This window comes from Nerophis lumbriciformis, linkage group LG13 (genome assembly GCF_033978685.3).
Source record: "Nerophis lumbriciformis linkage group LG13, RoL_Nlum_v2.1, whole genome shotgun sequence".
NCBI classification, from domain to species: domain Eukaryota; kingdom Metazoa; phylum Chordata; class Actinopteri; order Syngnathiformes; family Syngnathidae; genus Nerophis; species Nerophis lumbriciformis.
In genome coordinates, this window is record NC_084560.2 from 5148446 (window position 1) to 5168277 (window position 19832).

Consider the following 19832-nt stretch of genomic DNA (forward strand, 5'->3'; position numbering starts at 1 on the left):
AGCATTCTACCCTCCTGGACATTTTAAACTTATTTTTTTCCAAGTTGAAAACAATTCCAGGATTTTCCAGAATTCCTGGTTTTCCAAAGCCCTATTTCCACCCTTTATTCTGGCGACTACTCCTCCCACATTTTTCAACGCATTTCAACCGTTCTACCGTCAAAACATTTCTCTTAATCAGGACAAAAAAACAAAGTTGTTTTTTGAACTGAAAAAATTCCCGGTTTTCCCGAAATTCTAGGAATTCCTTAGTACCATTTTCTCAATTAAAAATGTTACAACTTCAACATTTCTCGATGGATTTGAAAAATTCCAACACCAACCATTTCAAATAATTCAGAACATTCAAGTCTTTTAAACATTTTCCAAAGAATTTCCAGAAATTCCCAAATTTTCAATAAAATACCATGGGACATTTTTCAAAGTTCCACACTTCCCACATTTTTAATATGATTCAAACCATTCCCCCGTCAACGCATTCTACTCTCCTGGACATTTTAAACATATTTTTTTCCAAGTTGAAAACAATTCCAGGATTTTCCAGAATTCCTGGTTTTCCAAAGCCCTATTTCCACCCTTTATTCTGGCGACTACTCCTCCCACATTTTTCAACGCATTTCAACCGTTCCACCGTCAAAACATTTCTTTTAATCAGGACAAAAAACAAAGTTGTTTTATGAACTGAAAAAATTCCCGGTTTTCCCGAAATTCTAGGAATTCCTTAGTACCATTTCTCAATTAAAAATGTTACTACTTCACATTTCTCCACGGATTTGAAAAATTCCAACACCAACCATTTCAAATAATTCAGAACATTCAAGTCTTTTAAACATTTTCCAAAGAATTTCCAGAAATTCCCAAATTTTCAATAAAATACCATGGGACATTTTTCAAAGTTCCACACTTCCCACATTTTTAATCTGATTCAAACCATTCTCCCGTCAACGCATTCCACCCTCCTGGACATTTTAAACTTATTTTTTTCCAAGTTGAAAACAATTCCAGGATTTTCCAGAATTCCTGGTTTTCCAAAGCCCTATTTCCACCCTTTATTCTGGCGACTACTCCTCCCACATTTTTCAACGCATTTCAACCGTTCCACCGTCAAAACATTTCTTTTAATCAGGACAAAAAACAAAGTTGTTTTATGAACTGAAAAAATTCCCGGTTTTCCCGAAATTCTAGGAATTCCTTAGTACCATTTCTCAATTAAAAATGTTACTACTTCACATTTCTCCACGGATTTGAAAAATTCCAACACCAACCATTTCAAATAATTCAGAACATTCAAGTCTTTTAAACATTTTCCAAAGAATTTCCAGAAATTCCCAAATTTTCAATAAAATACCATGGGACATTTTTCAAACATCCACACTTCCCACATTTTTAATCTGATTCAAACCATTCTCCCGTCAACGCATTCCACCCTCCTGGACATTTTAAACTTATTTTTTTCCAAGTTGAAAACAATTCCAGGATTTTCCAGAATTCCTGGTTTTCCAAAACCCTATTTCCACACTTTATTCTGGCGACTAGTCCTCCCACATTTTTTAACGCATTTAAATCGTTTACCGTCAAAACATTTTTCTTAATCAGGACAAAAAAACAAAGTTGTTTTTTTAACTGAAAAAATTCCCGGTTTTCCCGAAATTCTAGGAATTCCTTAGTAACATTTCTCAATTAAAAATGTTACTACTTCACATTTCTCGACGGATTTGAACAATTCCAACACCAAAAATTTCAAATAATTCAGAACATTTAAGTCTTTTAAACATTTTCCAAAGAATTTCCAGAAATTCCCAAATTTTCAATAAAATACCATGGGACATTTTTCAAACTTCCACCATTTCCACATTTTTTGACCTATTCAAACCATTCCACCTTCAACGCATTCCACTCTCCTGGACATTTTAAGCTTGTTTTTTTCCAAGTTGAAAACAATTCCAGGATTTTCCAGAATTCCTGGTTTTCCAAAGCCGTATTTCCACCCTTTATTCTGGCGACTACTCCTCCCACATTTTTCAACACATTTCAACCGTTCTACCGTCAAAACATTTTTCTTAATCAGGACAAAAAAACAAAGTTGTTTTTTTAACTGAAAAAATTCCCGGTTTTCCCGAAATTCTAGGAATTCCTTAGTACCATTTCTCAACTAAAAATGTTACTACTTCACATTTCTCGACGGATTTGAACAATTCCAACACCAACCATTTCAAATAATTCAGAACATTTAAGTCTTTTAAACATTTTCCTAAGAATTTCCAGAAATTCCCAAATTTTCAATAAAATACCATGGGACATTTTTCAAAGTTCCACACTTCCCACATTTTTAATCTGATTCAAACCATTCCCCCGTCAACGCATTCCACCCTCCTGGACATTTTAAACTTATTTTTTTCCAAGTTGAAAACAATTCCAGGATTTTCCAGAATTCCTGGTTTTCCAAAGCCCTATTTCCACTCTTTATTCTGGCGACTACTCCTCCCACATTTTCCAACGCATTTCAACCGTTCCACCGTCAAAACATTTTTCTTAATCCGGACAAAAAACAAAGTTGTTTTTTGAACTGAAAAAATTCCCAGTTTTCCCAAAATTCTAAGAATTCCTTAGTACCATTTCTCAATTAAAAATGTTACTACTTCACATTTCTCGACGGATTTGAAAAATTCCAACACCAACCATTTCAAATAATTCAGAACATTCAAGTCTTTTAAACATTTTCCTAAGAATTTCCAGAAATTCCCAAATTTTCAATAAAATACCATGGGACATTTATCAAAGTTCCACACTTCCCACATTTTTAATCTGATTCAAACCATTCCCCCGTCAACGCATTCCACCCTCCTGGACATTTTAAACTTATTTTTTTCCAAGTTGAAAACAATTCCAGGATTTTCCAGAATTCCTGGTTTTCCAAAGCCCTATTTCCACTCTTTATTCTGGCGACTACTCCTCCCACATTTTCTAACGCATTTCAACCGTTTTACAGTCAAAACATTTATCTTAATCAGGACAAAAATCTAAGTTGTTTTTTGAACTGAAAAAATTCCCAGTTTTCCCGAAATTCTAGGAATTCCTTATTCCTATACATATTTCACTCATCCTGGAAATTCAAACTGTCATTTTTCCAAATTCAGAAAAAGTCCTGGAATTCACAAAATTAATTTTTTTTCCAGAACCTTTTTTCCCTTTTTTCTGGCGACTACTCCTTCCACATTTGTCAACCCACTTCAACTGTTCCACCGTCCAAAAATTCCTCTTAATCAGGACAAATAAAATGTTTCCAAATTCAAAAACATTCCCAGAATTTCCTTTTTTTTAAAACCCTTTTTTAATCCTTTTTTCTGGCGACTACTCCTACATTTGTCAACCCACTTCAACCGTTCCTCTGTCCAAACATTCCTCTTAATCCGGACAAAAAAATTCCCATTGAAATGAGCGGGACATTTTCAAAAGTTCCACAATTCCCAAATATTTCAACCGATTCAAACCATTCTACCTTCAACATATTCCACTCATTCCGGAAATTCAAACTATCATTTTTTCAAATTCATAAAAATTCCAGGAATTACCAGAATTCCATTTTTTTCAAAACCCTTTTTTGATCCATTTTTCTGGTAACTACTCCTTCCACATTTGTCAACCAGCTTCAACCGTTCCACTGTCAAAACATTCCTCTTAATCAGGACAAAAAAAAACAGGAACAATTCCCAGTTTTACTGATATTCCAGGAATTTCTTAATACCATTTCTCAATTAAAAATGTTACTTCTTCAACATTTCTCGACCGATTTGAAAAATTCCAACACTAACCATTTCAATTAATACCAAAACATTCAAGTCTTATAAAAAACGTTCCCAAAAATTCCAGAAATTCCCAAATTTTTTCTAAGTTCCACAATTCTCACATTTTTCATCTAATTCTACATTCAACATATTTCACTCATCCTGAAAATTCAAACTGTTATTTTTTCAAATTCAGAAAAATTCCTGGAATTCACAAAATTCACATTTTTTCAAAACCTTTTTTTCCCTTTTTTCTGGCGACTACTTCTCCCACATTTGTCAACCCACTTCAACCGTTCCACCGTCCAAACATTCCTCTTAATCAGGACAAAAAAACAAAGTTGTTTTTTTAACTGAAAAAATGCCAGGTTTTCCCAAAATTCCTGGAATTCCTTAAAACCATTTTTTAAATGAAAAATATTACTACTTTAACATTCCTCAATTTCAACACCAATCATTTCAAAACATTCAGAACATTGAATTATTTTAACATTTTTCAAAAAAATCCCAAAATTTCCGTTAAATTTCCATTGAAATGAATGGAACATTTTTCTAAATTCCCACATTTTTCATCCGATTCAAATTGTTCCAACTCCAAAATATTCAGCCTCTTCAAAATTGTGTGCTCTCCTTCAACAATTTTGAAAAATTCCCGGATTTCCAAGAATTCCCAGTTTTCAGGGACATGAATTGTCCATTTTTTAAACTTCCACAATTCGCCCATTCTTTATCCGCTTCAAACTGTTCCAACTTCAAACTGTTCAGCCTATTCGGGAATCGCGGGATTTCCCTTGACACGTTCTAAAAATCCCCAGATTTCCCAGAATTCCGGGACATTTTTCCCATTCAAAATGATATGGCCATTTTTCAAAATTCCACCATTTCCACATTTTCCAGCCGATTCAAACCATTACACCTTCAAACCATTCCACTCATCCTGGAAACTCAAACTGTCATTTTTCCAAATTCAGAAAAATTCCTGCAATTCACAAAATTCCCTTTTTTTAAAAAACCTTTTTTTCCCTGTATTCTGGCGACTACTCCTTCCACATTTGTCAACCATCCAAAAAATCCTAATCAGGACAAAGAAAATGTTTCCAAATTCAAAAAAATTCCCGGAATTTCCTTTTTTCTAAACCCTTTTTTGACCCTTTTTTCTGGCAACTACTCCCTCATTTGTCAACCCACTACAACCGTCCCACCGTCAAAACATTCCTCGTAATCAAAAGTTTCCCAAATTCAGAAAAATTTGAGGAATTCACAAAATTCCCTTTTTTGCCAAACCTTTTTTTCCCCCTTTTTTCTGGCGACGACTCTCACATTTGTCTACCCACTTCAACCGTTCCACTGTCCAAACATTCCTCTTAATCCGGACAAAAAAATTCCCATTTAAATGAGCGGGACATTTTTGTAAGTTCCACAATTCCCCAATTTTTCATCCGATTCAAACTGTTCCAACTCCAAAATATTGTTCAAAATTGTGTGCTCTTCTTCAACAATTTTGAAAAATTCTCGGATTTCCAAGAATTCCCAGTTTTCAGGGACACGTTGCTCATTCAAAATGAATTGTCCATTTTTTAAACTTCCACAATTCACACATTCTTTATCTGATTCAAACTGTTCCAACTTCAAACTGTTTAGCCTATTCTGCAATCGCGGGCTTTTCCTTGAAAAATTCCAAAAATTCCCAGATTTCCCAGAATTCCAGGTTTTTCGGAACATGTTCCCCATTCAAAATGAAATTGTTATTTTTCAAAATTCCACCATTTCCACATTTTTCAACCGATTCAAACCATTCCACCTTCAACATATTTCACTCATCCTGGAAATTCAAACTATAATTTTTTTCAAGTTCATAAAATTCCAGAAATTCCCGGAATTCCCTTTTTTTAAAACCCTTTTTTAACCTTTTTTTCTGGCGACTACTCCTCCCACATTTGTCAACCCGCTTCAACCGTTCCACCGTCAAAACATTCCTCGTAATCAATTTTTTCCAAATTCAGAAAAATTCCAGGAATTCACAAAATTCCCTTTTTTCCAAAACCTTTTTTTGTCCCCTTTTTTCTGGCGACTACTCTTTCCACATTTGTCAACCCACCACAACCGTCCCACCGTCAAAACATTCCTCGCAATAAATGTTTTCCAAATTCAGAAGAATTCCAGGAATTCACAAAATTCCCTTTTTTCCAAAACCTTTTTTCCCCCTTATTTTTGGCGACTGCTCCCACATTTGTCAACCCACTACAACCGTCCCACCGTCAAAACATTCCTCGTAATCAAATGTTTCCAAATTCAGAAAAATTCTAGGAATTCACAAAACTTCCCTTTTTTGCCAAACCTTTTTTTTCCCCTTTTTTCTGGCGACGACTCTCACATTTGTCAACCCACTTCAACCGTTCCAGTGTCCAAACATTCCTCTTAATCCGGACAAAAAAATTCCCATTTAAATGAGCGGGACATTTTTGTAAGTTCCACAATTCCCCAATTTTTCATCCGATTCAAACTGTTCCAACTCCAAAATATTCAGCATGTTCAAAATTGTGTGCTCTCCTTCAACAATTTTGAAAAATTCCCGGATTTCCTAGAATTCCTTGTTATGAAAGACATGACATATAAATATATTTTTCATGCATGCTAATGCATATATATATATACACACATATATATATATATATAAATATATATATATATATATATATATATATATATATATATATATATATATATATACTTACTTGTTGTTGCAATGTTCACAATCCATATGAAAGACATGACAGATAAATATATTTTTAACTGGTAAATACAAGTCTGCTTACAGCGTGGCTAATTGAGAGAATGTATTACTCACAAAGATTATTATCAAGGCTAAGGTCAGGCTGATTACAAAAGTAAATATAATTAAATATCCTACTAATCCTAGAAACTGATGAAACAATCTTGCATACAATTATGCAGTGCGAGATCAATTCCAACTAAATTAATAATAAATGATACTAACAAACTTGTGTCAAATATACTGTGAATCAAATTTTGGTGCAACTCAAAATACAGCTTTACCACTTTAGTCATAATTTTTGCTTTTACTTGAGTGCCAGAATTCTTCTGTTTGATATTGTCATTACTGCCACAAGTGGTGGAAAACTGTATTACAACTGAGTACCCAACAATGGGCCACGGCCTTATGGTTAAAAACACAGTGTTAGTGTTCGTCAATGAATAAACAAACAGTTTTCCTTGCTCTATATAATGTAAATATTTTAAGTATTGTACATACTGTAGGTACTGTAAGTACTGTAAGTATCAAGATGGTTGCGCCCTGACGGGCTGCGGTTTGCAGACGCTCATGGTAGAAATACAACATTTGTCAAAAATAGCGGACAATTCTTTAAATTTCATGGCTGGCTTACAGCGTGGACACTCCGTGGTCACATACGACCACCAGACAATTCTGGATGTGGATGGATCGGGCCGTTTTGGACTGAAAGACGCGTGTACATTGGACCTCATCGCTAGCATGGGAATACTTCGCCGGTTACATCCAGCGGCCTTTGAAGCAGTGGAGTCAAGTACCGGCGGGGACCGTCAACGGAAGACACGTAAGCGGTGTGATCGGAAGCAGAAGCGGGGATGCCGAGCGGGGCTAACAACAAAGCTAAAGGCTAATCCCCACAGAACGCCGCTTCCTTCCATCCTGCTTTCAAACGTCCGCTCCCTGGAGAACAAACTGGACTACCTGAAGCTGGATTTAAATGCAAGACGCGAGATGAGAGACTGTTGCGCCATATTTCTCACAGAAACGTGGTTGAAACCAACCGTTCCGGACGAGTTAGTATCGAGGGGCTAACTATGTTTCGGTCGGACAGGAGTAGATCTCTCACTGGTAAATCCAGAGGCGGTGGTGTTTGTATATACATCAATAATAACTGGTGCAATAATGGGAAGATAGTATCACGTCACTGCTATCTTGATGTAGAACTATTAACTATAAAATGCAGGCCATTTTATTTACCCAGGGAATTCAGTGCTTTGATCTTCACAGCAGTGTACATTCCCCCAGTGCTAACACCAAATAAGCTTTGAATACTTTTTACTGCTCCATCAATGAACTGCAAACTACACATCCAGAGGGAGTTTTCATCGTGGCAGGGGATTTTAATCAAGCTAACAAGAAAAGTTTTCCCTCATTTCCATCAATATGTGAATTTTGCAGATTGGACTTGGTGTATAGTAATATTACACAGGCGTATAAAGCTGCACCACGCCCCCACCTCGGCTCCTCAGACCATCTATTTGTGATGCTAATTCCTGCATACAAGCCTCTGTTGATCAGGAAGCAAGCTACAGTGAAGCAGGTGAGGACCTGCCCAGAGGGAGCAATGTCAGCATTACAAGACTGCTTCGAAACCACAGACTGGGACATGTTCAAAGCAGCCGCCACCGAAAATCACCACACGTGTGGAGGAGTATGCAGAGTCTGTGTCCGCATACATTCAGAAGTGCATGGAGGATGTCAGTGTGATCAAGAACATCCCCACACGGGCCAACGAGAAACCCTGGATGAACACTGAGGTACGTGCAATGCTGAAGGCTCGGAACAAGGCTTTCAAGTCTGGCGACATGGTGGCATTAAAATCAGCCAGAGCTAACCTGAACCGTGCCATTAAGGTTGCAAAGCGTGCTCACAGTCAGAAAGTGCAGGACTTCTTCGAGAACCCTACAAACACTAGATGAATGTGGCAGGGCATACAGGTCATCGGACTATAAAGCTGCCCCCTGTCCCTGTGACAACAGTATCAGCTTCCTAGATGACCTTAACAACTACTTTGCAAGGTTTGAGGCACTTAACACCACTCCGGTGAGAAAATCCATCCCTCGCCCTGATGAGCAGCCGCTCAACCTGGATATAGCGGATGTCCGGAAAACCCCGAGGAGAGTGAACCCCCGGAAAGCACCGGGACCTGATGACATTCCGGGCAAGGTGCTTAAGGGATGTGCAGACCAGCTGGCTGGGGTTCTCACAGACATCTTCAACATCTCGCTGACCCAGGCTGTGGTACCATCATGTTTTAAGACGGCCACAATCATTCCAGTGCCAAAAAAACCCACAATCTCCTCCCTTAATGATTACCGCCCCGTTGCACTCAACCCCATCATAATGAAGTGCTTGGAGAGGCTGGTAAAGGAATACATTGTCTCCAGACTTCCTCCCACATTCCACCCATACCAGTTTGCTCATCGCCCTAACCGCTCCACAGAGGACGCCATCTCCTCTGCACTCCACCTGAGCTTAGAACATCTGGAAGGAAAGGACACACACGTGCGGATGTTGTTCCTGGACTTCAGCTCAGCATTCAACAGCATCATCCCGCAGTACTTGGTGAGCAAACTGGCCCCCCTTGGATTCAGTACCCCCCTTTGCAACTGGCTGCTTGACTTCCTCACAGACAGACCCCAATCTGTGAGAGTGGGCAACAACACCTCCAGTGCCATCTCCCTGAGCACCGGCTCCCCCCAGGGCTGCGTCCTGAGTCCGCTGCTGTTCACGTTGATGACCCATGACTGCTGCGCCAGGTCCACTACTAACCACATTGTGAAGTACACGACAGTAGTGAGCCTCATCCGTGACAACAACGACATGGGAGGAAGTGAAACATCTGGTTGACTGGTGCAGAACCAACAACCTGGTCCTGAATGTCAACAAGACCAAAAAGATCATGGTTGACTTTAGGAAGCACCAGTCCAGCCACGCTCCACTCTACATCAACGGCACAGCAGTGGAGATAGTAAGCAGCACCAAGTTCCTGGGGGTGCAGATAACTGACAATATAACCTGGAGCCTGCAATGCCTCAGACTGGAAGTCTGTCCAGAGAGTGGTGAGGACGGCGGAAAAGATCATCAGGACTCCTCTTCCTCCTATCCAGGAGATGGCAAAAAGCCGCTGCCTGACCAGGGCTCAGAAAATGTGCAGAGACTCCTCCCACCCCCACCAAAGACTGTTTTCACTGCTGGACTCTATAAAGAGGGTCCGCAGTCTCCAGGTTCTGTAACAACTTCTTCCCTCAGGCCGTAAGACTCTTGAACGCATCATAATTAAATGATCCCCTCAACTCCCCCCCAAAATGGATTAACTACCTGGAATAAAAAAGACAAAATAACATACATCCATAAATGTGGACGCATGTGAAAAAGTGCAATATATATATATATCTGTACAGTAATCTATTTATTTATTGATATATATTTATATATATTTGTTTATTCTACATATATATTTATATATAATTTATATGTATATTTATTTATTTATACATGCACCTTGTTAATTTTTTCTCCTGCACTACCATGAGCTTATGTAACGACATTTTGTTCTTATCTGTGCTGTAAAGTTCACATTTGAATGACAATAAAAAGGAAGTCTAAGTCTAAGTCTAATCTATTGTACATACCAGGCCCGGGCCCTAACCAATCTGGCGCCCTGGGCAAGATTTTAGGTGGTGCCCCCCCCACATCGGCAGTGAAGTGTATATACTCACAAGAAACCGAATAGCTTTGTCTTTGACCTTTTTTTTTACTTAAAAAAAGCAAATTAACAATCAGAATAGTTAACAAGATAAAAACAAATATGAATAAATAAATGAATGCAAAAAATAGAAAATGAATATATGAAATACAATATTTTTTACATACATATTGCTTAATTAACATTAATGATGTGCACTTTAACAACTAGGCTTACAACTATACCTAATATATAAAGGGGTGGAAAAGTGACTATTACCTGCAGGGCAAACATTAGCTAACCAGAAGGCAATAACAATGTAAACAAAAAACACCTGCTTAAAAGATCTAATACAAATGTCCCTGAGGAATATAAGGTGGGAGTACTGTAATTACCTAACGTTATATTATTATTTTCCATAACAATTTAGCCCCCTCCACAATATCAACCCGACGTTAAAACAGAACTAGCTATTTATTGATTAGCAATTGCCGAATCATGTAACATTAGCTTAATGCTAAAAAGCCAGGTTACTATCACATTCTGTAACAGACAAATAATTTCATGTAGGCTAACGTTACCTACCTGCTACCTCTGTCTTTTTCTCGTTTCTCCTCCTCTTCTTTTCTCTTTTTTTCTTCCCTGGGCACCTGACAGTTTTGGCCGTTTTGACATCTTGTGTTGATTTTTTGATGTGGTACGCGTGACGTCCAAAAAGAGTCATGATACGGGAAGGTAGGGGGGCACCGTGCGGGGGGGGGCGTAATGTTGTAACAAATAATATTTCTATTATATAGGTTGTGTGGTATTATCACTTGCTACTATGCGGTATTGGGAAATCACTTCTTCACATCCAAGGCTTTGAAAACCAAAACACTAGAAAATCTAAAAAAAAAAAAAAAACATTTGGAGTTCAAACAAAGCTTTGAGTTAAAAGTGTCATCATCGATGATTCTATGAGAGTGCGGCTCACGATTTCCCTGTGATTCACTTCTCCTCTGTGCCGAGTCCATGTCATGCTGACCAACACACCAGTGTTTGGGGATTAAAAAAAAAATACAATAGAAAAATGTGTATTAAAAAAAAATAAAATTACAAAAATTAAAATAAATACAATGATAAACTTGTATCTTTATTTAATTAAAACAATTAAATACAATAAAAACATATATTCTTATTTATTTAATTAAAAAAATTAAATACAATAAAAACATGTATTTGTATTTAATTAAAAAAAATATTACAATGAAAAACATGTATTTTTATTTGTTTAATAAAAAAAATAATTACAACTAAAAACAAGTATTTTATTTGTTTAAGAAAAATGAAATCCAATAATAACATGTGTTTTTATTTGTTTAAACAAAAACTGAAATACAATGAACAACATGTGATTTTAATTGTTTAATAAACAATGATATACAATAAAAACATGTATTTGTATTTGTTTAATAAAAAATTATATACAATAAAACATGTAGTTTTATTTGTTCATTAAAAAATTGAAATACAATAAAAACGTGTATTTAAAAAATGAATACAAAAAAATGAAATACAATAAAAACATGTATTAAAAAAGAAGAACTAAAATGAAAAGCATGTATGTTTTTTTTTTTTTTTAAATTAAATACAATAAAAACATGTTTGTTTAATAAAAAAATGAACAACAATGAAAAACATGTATTTTATTTGTTTAATACAAACAGTGAAACAATAAAAATAGGTATTTTATTTGTTTAATAAAAAAGATATACAATAAAAAAATATTTGTATTTCTTCAATAAAAAAATTAAATCAAATAAAAACATGTATTTGTATTTATTTAATGAAAAAATGAATTACAATGAAAAACATGTATTTTAATTGTTTCATTAAAAAAAATGAAATACAATAAAAACATGTATTAAAAAAAAGAAATATAATGAAGAAAATGTATGTTTAATCCAAAAAATTAAATAGAATGAAAAAAATGCATTGTATTTGTTTAATCAAGAACAATAAATACAATAAAAAAGTGTATGTTAAAGAAAAACAATGTAATACAAAAATTAAGTACAATGAAAAACATGTATTTTATTTGTTTAATAAAAAAAGAAATACAATAAAAACGTGTATTTAAAAAAATATATATAACAAATGAAATACAATGAAAAACGTGCATTAAAAAAGAAATACAATGAAAACCATGTATTTTTATTTAATTAAAAAATGAATACAATAAAACATGTTTGTTTAATAAAAAAAAAGAATTACAATGAAAAACATGTATTTTATTTGTTTAATACAAACAGTGAAACAATAAAAATAGGTATTTTATTTGTTTAATAAAAAAAGATATACAATAAAAAATATTTGTATTTCTTCAATAAAAAAATGAAATCAAATAAAAAAATGTATTTGTATTTATTTAATGAAAAAATGAATTACAATGAAAAACATGTATTAAAAAAAAGAAATATAATGAAGAAAATGTATGTTTGATCCAAAAAATTAAATAGAATGAAAAAAATGCATTGTATTTGTTTAATCAAGAACAATAAATACAATAAAAAAGTGTATGTTAAAGAAAAAAAATGTAATACAAAAATTAAGTACAATGAAAAACATGTATTTTATTTGTTTGATAAAAAAAGAAATACAATAAAAATGTGTATTTAAAAAATATATATATAACAAATGAAATACAATGAAAAACGTGCATTAAAAAAAGAAATACAATGAAAACCATGTATTTTTATTTAATTAAAAAATGAAATACAATAAAAACATGTTTGTTTAATGAAAAAAAAAGAATTACAATGAAAAACATGTATTGTATTTGTTTAATACAAACAGTGAAACAATAAAAATAGGTATTTTATTTGTTTAATAAAAAAAGAAATACAATAAAAAAATATTTTTATTTCTTCAATAAAAAATGAAATCAAATAAAAACATGTATTTGTATTTATTTAATAAAAAAATTAATTACAATGAAAAACATGTATTAAAAAAAAGAAATATAATGAAGAAAATGTATGTTTAATCCAAAAAATTAAATAGAATGAAAAAATGCATTGTATTTGTTTAATCAAGAACAATAAATACAATAAAAAAGTGTATGTTAAAGAAAAACAATGTAATACAAAAATTAAGTACAATGAAAAACATGTATTTTATTTGTTTGATAAAAAAAAAGAAATACAATAAAAACTTATATATTTTGTGTTTAAAAAAACAAAAAAATACATATTTTTTTGAAAAAGAAAAGACACTAGGCCACCTACTCAGTGGCCTAGTGGTTAGAGTGTCCGCCCTGAGATCGGTAGGTTGTGAGTTCAAACCCCGGCCGAGTCATACCAAAGACTATAAAAATGGGACCCATTACCTCCCTGCTTGGCACTCAGCATCAAGGGTTGGAATTGGGGGTTAAATCACCAAAATGATTCCCGGGCGCGGCCACCGCTGCTGCCCACTGCTCCCCTCACCTCCCAGGGGGTGATCAAGGGTGATGGGTCAAATGCAGAGAATAATCTCGCCACACCTAGTGTGTGTGTGACAATCATTGGTACTTTAACTTTAACTTTTAACTTTATATTTTAATGCCATCAATACAACAAAGTCATTAGTGTCAGTCAGGCCAATACTTTTGACTTGGTTTCACTTTCATTTTGAAGAGTTCCACTACGGACCCTGGACATCACGCCGTTGAACCGACTCCACACGACAGTTTGAAACTTGCAACTTCTCGTCCACTTCCAAGACGGAGCGGAAAAGAGAGCAGCGCCCGTCCTCCGCGGCCATTCTCCGCCTTCATTAAAGTCGAATTTCTCCTGGAAATGTGCTGATGTATTGACCCGCCCGACGGTACGCCACGCCAACGAAGCTCGTTGACGAGTCGTCCCCGCGCGAATACGGCGGCGGTCGCCGGCGTTTGCCTGATTAGGACGCATGTCTGGGAATATGAGGGGCAAGTTAGCGCGGGTCTCGGAGCGCAGGCCCCTAACGTATTAGCAACACCCGCCATCAGCACAGGAACATCCAAACGTCCGCACCGGGTCCTGATTGCAGATATTGGCCCTAATGAAGCCGACTGCGGCCGGCTCTGCTCGGAATGCGATGGAGGGAATTAGGAGCGGGGAGGGGTCAGACGTGAACATATACCGAGGGCACGGAGCCCAGTGGAAATGCAGAGCGGGCCCCCGGTGCTTGTTTACCTGCCGCCCAGGTAAACATCCCGCGCTAAAGATGATACAATCAATGTTGTTTGTTTGGACATCTCTCCTTCATCACCTCTGACTGCTCCCTTGGCCCCCGCACGTCTTCAGGCGGGCCCCCAGCAGGAAAGATGTTAAATATCACAGAAATGGAATAAAGAGGAAAAGATGAGAGACGGCCAACATAGTGGTGTGCAGCCGTCGAGCCGGGGCCTGGTGATTGTGATTGACAGGCGATGACCGGGCGCTCTGCCGGCGCCGCCGTCTCCGCGCGGCCGAGCGCGGCGGGCGGCGTGAAGGCTGGCTGAGATTCCCAATAAAAGGGACATTAGGGGATAAACAAGAGCCGGAGCACGTAGAGCTGCTCCGGCACACCCTGTGCAGGTTCACTGGCTCCGGAGTGCTTTCACCGCCAGGAGCCACGGGCAAACATCCTTCTGAAGAAAAGTCCTGTTGGAACTCGGCTCGGCCAAACACAAAGTGCTAATACTCCAATAAATCAGCTCGGAATGTGGAATCGCTTTTTTGTTTTTTTGTGTGTGTGCTCCTTTGCTTTTCCCCACCGACTGGAAGTCTGATTGTCTGCAGGAAAATGTTTTGGGTTAGTTGGAGTGTTTGGCTCCTGGCCACCAGCTGGGGGACCTTCTTGTCTCCAGGGAGGAAAGTTTCAGGTCTACTGAGACCCAAATTGCACTTGCAAACCACACATTGCACGAATTAAAAAAGGAAACTGACCACTATGATTGGTAGCATCTACATCAACAATATGATGTGTATCATCTACATCAACAATATGATGTGTATCATCTACATCAACAATATGATTTGTATCATCTACATCAACAATATGATTTGAATCATCCACATCAACAATATGATGTGTATCATCTCCATCAACAATATGATTTGTATCATCCACATCAACAATATATTTTGTATCATCTAAATCAACAATATGATTTGTATCATCCACATCAACAGTATGATTTGTATCATCTACATCAACAATATGATTTGTATCATCTACATCAACAATATGATGTGTATCGTCTACATCAACAATATAATTTGTATGATCTACATCAACAATATGATTTGTATCATTTACATCAACAATATGATGTGCATCATCTACATCAACTATATGATGTGTATCATCTACATCAACAATATGATTTGTATCATCTACATCAACATTATGATTTGTATCATCCACATCAACAATATGATTTGTATCATCTACATCAACAATATGATTTGTATCATCCACATCAACAATATGATTTGTATCATCTACATCAACAATATTTTTTGGAATCGTGTCTATCTTTCACAATACAAAATATCTTGTTTTTCTTTTTTCATGCATTCTTAATCGTAAAATACAAGTACGAGTATATTGATCAATAAACGATATGTCTAATATTTGTATTTCTGACTGATTAAATATGCAGTATTCACCTACTTCATAAAATCAATTAATAAAAATGAAATAAAAATAAGGAAAGTGTCAGATTGCTTTTCTTCCCGTCACTCACACAAAGTCACACTCGTACTTCCATGGCAATATTTTATTTAACCGCGAAAGCCAATCGGATTACGAGTTGTTGACTGTAGCCCATCGAGGTAGCCTTATGTTAAACCTGACTGTGATTGAGTACTCACTTGTCACTACCAAGTGAGTATCCAATCGCAGTATTTGATTAACGAAAGCGGGAAGTGGCACCAGAGCCACACCCGGCCAGCGGAGAAATCAGCGGTTATCACTTTCTAAACCCACAAAGAATGAGAGCAAAACGTTGAGTTGGTGTCAGATATATATTTGCAAGGCCATTTTCAAGAAGGATATTTAAAGGGAAACTAAATCAATTATTTTTCATGTATTTTTATTTTGTCTCAATCTTTTTGTATGTGTTTTTCACTTTTTTCAACTTTTCTTTAAAAGCCTAACCAAGGACGAAAGTTGCAAAATAGCCTGTGGCTAGAAGTTTTCTGTAATTTGACATGGCTTACCTATGGGTAGCAACGTTTCAGGTACAGTGTACAGTTGATAGACAGTTGCGATAGCCAATCGGATTACGAGTTGTTGACTGTAGCCCATCGAGGTAGCCTTACGTTAAACCTGACTGTGATTGGGTACTCACTTGTCACTACCAAGTGAGTATCCAATCGCAAGATGTGGCACCAGAGCCACACCCGGCCAGCGGAGAAATCAGCGGTTATCACTCTTTAAACCCACAAAGAATGAGAGCAAAACGTTGAGTTGGTGTCGGATATATATTTGCAAGGCCATTTTCAAGAAGGGTATTTAAAGGGAAACTAAATCAATTATTTTTCATGTATTTTTATTTTGTCTCAATCTTTTTGTATGTGTTTTTCACTTTTTTCAACTTTTCTTTAAAAGCCTAACCAAGGACGAAAGTTGCAAAATAGCCTGTGGCTAGAAGTTTTCTGTACTTTGACATGGCTTACCTACGGGTAGCAACGTTTCAGGTACAGTGTACAGTTGATAGACAGTTGCGATAGCCAATCGGATTACAAGTTGTTGACTGTAGCCCATCGAGGTAGCCTTACGTTAAACCTGACTGTGATTGGGTACTCTCTTGTCACTACCAAGTGAGTATCCAATCGCAAGATGTGGCACCAGAGCCACACCCGGCCAGCGGAGAAATCAGCGGTTATCACTCTTTAAACCCACAAAGAATTGAGAGCAAAACATTGAATAGGTGTCAGATATATATTTGCAAGGCCATTTTCAAGAAGGATATTTAAAGGGAAACTAAATCAATTATTTTTCATGTATTTTTATTTTGTCTCAATCTTTTTGTATGTGTTTTTCACTTTTCTCAACTTTTCTTTAAAAGACTAACCAAGGACGAAAGTTGCAAAATAGCCTGTGGCTAGAAGTTTTCTGTACTTTGACATGGCTTACCTATGGGTAGCAACGTTTCATGTACAGTGTACAGTTGATAGACAGTTGCGATAGCCAATCGGATTACGAGTTGTTGACTGTAGCCCGTCGAGGTAGCCTTACGTTAAACCTGACTGTGATTGGATACTCACTTGTCACTACCAAGTGAGTATCCAATCGCAAGATGTGGCACCAGAGCCACACCCGGCCAGCGGAGAAATCAGCGGTTATCACTCTTTAAACCCACAAAGAATTGAGAGCAAAACGTTGAATAGGTGTCAGATATATATTTGCAAGGCCATTTTCAAGAAGGATATTTAAAGGGAAACTATATCAATTCTTTTTCATGTATTTTTATTTTGTCTCAATCTTTTTGTACGTGTTTTTCACTTTTTTCAACTTTTCTTTAAAAGCCTAACCAGGGACGAAGATTGCAAATCAGCTTGTGGCTAGAAGTCTTCTGTACTTTGACATGGCTTACCTATGGGTAGCAATGTTTCATGTACAGTGTACAGTTGATAGACAGTTGCCATAGCCAATCGAATTATGAGTTGTTGACTGTAGCCCATCGAGGTAGTCTTACGTTAAACCTGACTGTGATTGGGTACTCACTTGTCACTACCAAGTGAGTATCCAATCGCAAGATGTGGCACCAGAGCCACACCCGGCCAGCGGAGAAATCAGCGGTTATCACTCTTTAAACCCACAAAGAATTGAGAGCAAAACGTTGAATAGGTGTCAGATATATATTTGCAAGGCCATTTTCAAGAAGGATATTTAAAGGGAAACTATATCAATTCTTTTTCATGTATTTTTATTTTGTCTCAATCTTTTTGTATGTGTTTTTCACTTTTCTCAACTTTTCTTTAAAAGCCTAACCAGGGACGAAGATTGCAAATCAGCTTGTTGCTAGAAGTCTTCTGTACTTTGACATGGCTTACCTATGGGTAGCAACGTTTCATGTACAGTGTACAGTTGATAGACAGTTGCCATAGCCAATCGAATTATGAGTTGTTGACTGTAGCCCATCGAGGTAGTCTTACGTTAAACCTGACTGTGATTAGGTACTCACTTGTCACTACCAAGTGAGTATCCAACCGCACGATTTGATTTACGAAAGCGGGAAGTGGCACCAGAGCCATACCCGGCCAGCGGAGAAATCAGCGGTTATCACTTTCTAAACCCACAAAGAATGAGAGCAAAACGTTGTGTAGGTGTCAGATATATATTTGCAAGGCCATTTTCAAGAAGGATATTTAAAGGGAAACTATATCAATTATTTCTCATGTATTTTTATTTTGTCTCAATCTTTTTGTATGTGTTTTTCACATTTTTCAACTTTTCTTTAAAAGCCTAACCAAGGACGAAGGTTGCAAATCAGCCTGTGGCTATAAGTCTTCTGTACTTTGACATGGCTTACCTATGGGTAGCAATGTTTCATTGTACTGTCCCTGTCAAATAAATGAGTAAAAATTAAAAAAAATAAAACTTGGTGAGTTTCCAGGCTGTAAAAAGAAGATAGCGGCACAAAAGGAAGACTCAACAAAAGTATCAACTTATGGCATCGTACTGCTCTCAAACATGAGCTGTAGTTTGTCATTAGTTTGAAAGTATTTCCCATTCTTGCGCGAAGTGGCATTCAAATAAGGTAAGTTTGTGTACAAAGCAGGCTCCAAAGGTGTCGTGTTAATATTCCCCCGAGCAATAAAAGCAGAGACGCCAAACTATTTGCATCCCCAATTTCCCCATCCATTAAAGAGATGAATGCTTGGCGGTGTTTATCTGCGCTCTTTTGGGATTCATTAAAGCCAGCGCTCCCTTCACAACATCATCTACTGCTTAATTAAACTTCCCCGACATGAAATGTAAACGCACTTGTCTGGAGAGAAGTTGCTGCTCTGCACGCGCGCCGTAATCAACAAGATGCATGGAGATGTAAGTAAAGCGTATTGTTTTCATCACTGACAAACCTCCAAAGAGTCCAATTTGAAACGCACTCAATTCCACAGCTTCTGGCAGTCAAGCACATCATTCCAGGGTGTGAAATTGTAATCAGAGATGTTGTGAAGAAACAACAACATAATCAATGTCACGGAGATGATGATGATGATGACGATGATGATGATGATGGCACATTTGAACGGGCAAGTGTCTTAAAGAGCGGGGGACAGTGGTGACCTTCTCTGCTGGCCTAACATTGGTCCATCCATCCATCCATCCATCCATCTTCTTCCGCTTATCCGAAGTCGGGTTGCAGGGGCAGCAGCCTAAACAGGGAAACCCAGACTTCCCTCTCCCCAGCCACTTCGTCCAGCTCTTCCCGGAGGATCCTGAGGTGTTCCCAGGCCAGCCGGGAGACATAGTCTTCCCAACGTGTCCTGGGTCTTCCTCTTGGCCTCCTACCAGTTGGACAGGCCCTGAACGCCTCCCTAGGGGATCC